This window comes from Oncorhynchus keta, unplaced genomic scaffold, assembly GCF_023373465.1.
Source record: "Oncorhynchus keta strain PuntledgeMale-10-30-2019 unplaced genomic scaffold, Oket_V2 Un_contig_3941_pilon_pilon, whole genome shotgun sequence".
Classification (NCBI taxonomy): domain Eukaryota; kingdom Metazoa; phylum Chordata; class Actinopteri; order Salmoniformes; family Salmonidae; genus Oncorhynchus; species Oncorhynchus keta.
In genome coordinates, this window is record NW_026287516.1 from 1 (window position 1) to 6,622 (window position 6,622).

Sequence of the window (6,622 nt, forward strand, 5' to 3'; positions counted from 1 at the left end):
AACTAACTATAGAGGATCTCTACTACACAACAGAACCAACTGAATGTCTAACTATAACTAACTATAGAGGATCTCTACTACACAACAGAACCAACTGAATGTCTAACTATAACTAACTATAGAGGATCTCTACTACACAACAGAACCAACTGAATGTCTAACTATAACTAACTATAGAGGATCTCTACTACACAACAGAACCAACTGAATGTCTAACTATAACTAACTATAGAGGATCTCTACTACACAACAGAACCAACTGAATGTCTAACTATAACTAACTATAGAGGATCTCTACACAACAGAACCAACTGAACTAACACAACAGAGGATCTCACTACACAACAGAACCAACTGAATGTCTAACTATAACTAACTATAGAGGTCTAACTATAACTAACTATAGAGGATCTCTACTACACAACAGAACCAACTGAATGTCTAGAGGATCTCTACTACACAACAGAACCAATAATGTCTAACTATAGAGGATCTCTACTACACAACAGAACCAACTGAATGTCTAACTATAACTAACTATAGAGGATCTCTACTACACAACAGAACCAACTGAATGTCTAACTATAACTAACTATAGAGGATCTCTACTACACAACAGAACCAACTGAATGTCTAACTATAACTAACTATAGAGGATCTCTACTACACAACAGAACCAACTGAATGTCTAACTATAACTAACTATAGAGGATCTCTGAACTACACAACAGAACCAACTGAATGTCTAACTATAACTAACTATAGAGGATCTCTACTACACAACAGAACCAACTGAATGTCTAACTATAACTAACTATAGAGGATCTCTACTACACAACAGAACCAACTGAATGTCTAACTATAACTAACTATAGAGGATCTCTACTACACAACAGAACCAACTGAATGTCTAACTATAACTAACTATAGAGGATCTCTACTACACAACAGAACCAACTGAATGTCTAACTATAACTAACTATAGAGGATCTCTACTACACAACAGAACCAACTGAATGTCTAACTATAGAGGATCTCTACAACACAACAGAACCAACTGAATGTCTAACTATAACTAACTATAGAGGATCTCTACTACACAACAGAACCAACTGAATGTCTAACTATAACTAACTATAGAGGATCTCTACTACACAACAGAACCAACTGAATGTCTAACTATAACTAACTATAGAGGATCTCTACTACACAACAGAACCAACTGAATGTCTAACTATAGAGGATCTCTACTACACAACAGAACCAACTGAATGTCTAACTATAACTATCTCTACTACTATAGAGAATCTAACTATAGAGGATCTCTACTACACAACAGAACCAACTGAATGTCTAACTATAACTAACTATAGAGGATCTCTACTACACAACAGAACCAACTGAATGTCTAACTATAACTAACTATAGAGGATCTCTACTACACAACAGAACCAACTGAATGTCTAACTATAACTAACTATAGAGGATCTCTACTACACAACAGAACCAACTGAATGTCTAACTATAACTAACTATAGAGAACCAACTGAATGTCTAACTACTACACAACAGAACCAACTGAATGTCTAACTATAACTAACTATAGAGGATCTCTACTACACAACAGAACCAACTGAATGTCTAACTATAACTAACTATAGAGGATCTCTACTACACAACAGAACCAACTGAATGTCTAACTACACAACAGAACCAACTAACTAACTATAGAGGATCTCTACTACACAACAGAACCAACTGAATGTCTAACTATATAACTCTACTACACAACAGAACCAACTGAATGTCTAACTATAACTAACTATAGAGGACTACTACACAACAGAACCAACTGAACTAACTATAGAGGATCTCTACTACACAACAGAACCAACTGAATGTCTAACTATAACTAACTATAGAGGATCTCTACAACACAACAGAACCAACTGAATGTCTAACTCTAGAGGATCTCTACACAACAGAACCAACTGAATGTCTAACTATAACTAACTATAGAGGATCTCTACTACACAACAGAACCAACTGAATGTCTAACTATAACTAACTATATCTACAACACAACAGAACCAACTGAATGATCTAACTAGAGGATCTCTACTACACAACAGAACCAACTGAATGTCTAACTATAACTAACTATAGAGGATACACACAACAGAACCAACTGAATGTCTCTAACTATAACTAACTATAGAGGATCTCTACTACACAACAGAACCAACTGAATGTCTAACTATAACTAACTATAGAGGATCTCTACTACACAACAGAACCAACTGAATGTCTAACTATAACTAACTATAGAGGATCTCTACTACACAACAGAACCAACTGAATGTCTAACTATAACTAACTATAGAGGATCTCTACTACACAACAGAACCAACTGAATGTCTAACTATAACTAACTATAGAGGATCTCTACTACACAACAGAACCAACTGAATGTCTAACTATAACTAACTATAGAGGATCTCTACTACACAACAGAACCAACTGAATGTCTAACTATAACTAACTATAGATCTCTACACACAACAGAACCAACTGAATCTATCTACACAACAGAACCAACTGAACTAGAGGATCTCTACTACACAACAGAACCAACTGAATGTCTAACTATAACTAACTATAGAGGATCTCTACTACACAACAGAACCAACTGAATGTCTAACTATAACTAACTATAGAGGATCTCTACTACACAACAGAACCAACTGAATAACTATAACTAACTATAGAGGATCTCTACTACACAACAGAACCAACTGAATGTCTAACTATAACTAACTATAGAGGATCTCTATAGAGGAATCTCTATCTACACAACAGAACCAACTGAATGTCTAACTATAACTAACTATAGAGGATCTCTACTACACAACAGAACCAACTGAATGTCTAACTATAACTAACTATAGAGGATCTCTACTACACAACAGAACCAACTGAATGTCTCTGAACTATAACTAACTATAGAGGATCTCTACTACAAAACAGAACCAACTGAATGTCTAACTATAACTAACTATAGAGGATCTCTACTACACAACAGAACCAACTGAATGTCTAACTATAACTAACTATAGAGGATCTCTACTACACAACAGAACCAACTGAATGTCTAACTATAACTAACTATAGAGGATCTCTACTACACAACAGAACCAACTGAATGTCTAACTATAACTAACTATAGAGGATCTCTACTACACAACAGAACCAACTGAATGTCTAACTATAACTAACTATAGAGGATCTCTACTACACAACAGAACCAACTGAATGTCTAACTATAACTAACTATAGAGGATCTCTACTACACAACAGAACCAACTGAATGTCTAACTATAACTAACTATAGAGGATCTCTACTACACAACAGAACCAACTGAATGTCTAACTATAACTAACTATAGAGGATCTCTACTACACAACAGAACCAACTGAATGTCTAACTATAACTAACTATAGAGGACACAACAGAACCAACTGAATGTCTAACTATAACTAACTATAGAGGATCTCTACTACACAACAGAACCAACTGAATGTCTAACTATAACTAACTATAGAGGATCTCTACTACACAACAGAACCAACTGAATGTCTAACTATAACTAACTATAGAGGATCTCTACTACACAACAGAACCAACTGAATGTCTAACTATAACTAACTATAGAGGATCTCTACTACACAACAGAACCAACTGAATGTCTAACTATAACTAACTATAGAGGATCTCTACTACACAACAGAACCAACTGAATGTCTAACTATAACTAACTATAGAGGATCTCTACTACACAACAGAACCAACTGAATGTCTAACTATAACTAACTATACTAACTATAGAGGATCTCTACTACACAACAGAACCAACTGAATGTCTAACTATAACTAACTATAGAGGATCTCTACTACACAACAGAACCAACTGAATGTCTAACTATAACTAACTATAGAGGATCTCTACTACACAACAGAACCAACTGAATGTCTAACTATAACTAACTATAGAGGATCTCTACTACACAACAGAACCAACTGAATGTCTAACTATAACTAACTATAGAGGATCTCTACTACACAACAGAACCAACTGAATGTCTAACTATAACTAACTATAGAGGATACACTCTACTATGTCTAACTATAACTAACTATAGAGGATCTCTACACAGAACCAACTGAATGTCTAACTATAGAGGATCTCTACTACACAACAGAACCAACTGAATGTCTAACTATAACTAACTATAGAGGATCTCTACTACACAACAGAACCAACTGAATGTCTAACTATAACTAACTATAGAGGATCTCTACTACACAACAGAACCAACTGAATGTCTAACTATAACTAACTATAGAGGATCTCTACTACACAACAGAACCAACTGAATGTCTAACTATAACTAACTATAGAGGATCTCTACTACACAACAGAACCAACTGAATGTCTAACTATAACTAACTATAGAGGATCTCTACTACACAACAGAACCAACTGAATGTCTAACTATAACTAACTATAGAGGATCTCTACTACACAACAGAACCAACTGAATGTCTAACTATAACTAACTATAGAGGATCTCTACTACACAACAGAACCAACTGAATGTCTAACTATAACTAACTATAGAGGATCTCTACTACACAACAGAACCAACTGAATGTCTAACTATAACTAACTATAGAGGATCTCTACTACACAACAGAACCAACTGAATGTCTAACTATAACTAACTATAGAGGATCTCTACTACACAACAGAACCAACTGAATGTCTAACTATAGAGGATCTCTACTACACAACAGAACCAACTGAATGTCTAACTATAACTAACTATAGAGGATCTCTACTACACAACAGAACCAACTGAATGTCTAACTATAAGATAGAGGATCTCTACTAACTATAGAGGATCTCTACTACACAACAGAACCAACTGAATGTCTAACTATAACTAACTATAGAGGATCTCTACTACACAACAGAACCAACTGAATGTCTAACTATAACTAACTATAGAGGATCTCTACTACACAACAGAACCAACTGAATGTCTAACTATAACTAACTATAGAGGATCTCTACTACACAACAGAACCAACTGAATGTCTAACTATAACTAACTATAGAGGATCTCTACTACACAACAGAACCAACTGAATGTCTAACTATAACTAACTATAGAGGATCTCTACTACACAACAGAACCAACTGAATGTCTAACTATAACTAACTATAGAGGATCTCTACTACACAACAGAACCAACTGAATGTCTAACTATAACTAACTATAGAGGATCTCTACTACACAACAGAACCAACTGAATGTCTAACTATAACTAACTATAGAGGATCTCTACTACACAACAGAACCAACTGAATGTCTAACTATAACTAACTATAGAGGATCTCTACTACACAACAGAACCAACTGAATGTCTAACTATAGAGGATCTCTACTACACAACAGAACCAACTGAATGTCTAACTATAGAGGATCTCTACTACACAACAGAACCAACTGAATGTCTAACTATAACTAACTATAGAGGATCTCTACTACACAACAGAACCAACTGAATGTCTAACTATAACTAACTATAGAGGATCTCTACTACACAACAGAACCAACTGAATGTCTAACTATAACTAACTATAGAGGATCTCTACTACACAACAGAACCAACTGAATGTCTAACTATAACTAACTATAGAGGATCTCTACTACACAACAGAACCAACTGAATGTCTAACTATAACTAACTATAGAGGATCTCTACTACACAACAGAACCAACTGAATGTCTAACTATAACTAACTATAGAGGATCTCTACTACACAACAGAACCAACTGAATGTCTAACTATAACTAACTATAGAGGATCTCTACTACACAACAGAACCAACTGAATGTCTAACTATAACTAACTATAGAGGATCTCTACTACACAACAGAACCAACTGAATGTCTAACTATAACTAACTATAGAGGATCTCTACTACACAACAGAACCAACTGAATGTCTAACTATAACTAACTATAGAGGATCTCTACTACACAACAGAACCAACTGAATGTCTAACTATAACTAACTATAGAGGATCTCTACTACACAACAGAACCAACTGAATGTCTAACTATAACTAACTATAGAGGATCTCTACTACACAACAGAACCAACTGAATGTCTAACTATAACTAACTATAGAGGATCTCTACTACACAACAGAACCAACTGAATGTCTAACTATAACTAACTATAGAGGATCTCTACTACACAACAGAACCAACTGAATGTCTAACTATAACTAACTATAGAGGATCTCTACTACACAACAGAACCAACTGAATGTCTAACTATAACTAACTATAGAGGATCTCTACTACACAACAGAACCAACTGAATGTCTAACTATAACTAACTATAGAGGATCTCTACTACACAACAGAACCAACTGAATGTCTAACTATAACTAACTATAGAGGATCTCTACTACACAACAGAACCAACTGAATGTCTAACTATAACTAACTATAGAGGATCTCTACTACACAACAGAACCAACTGAAT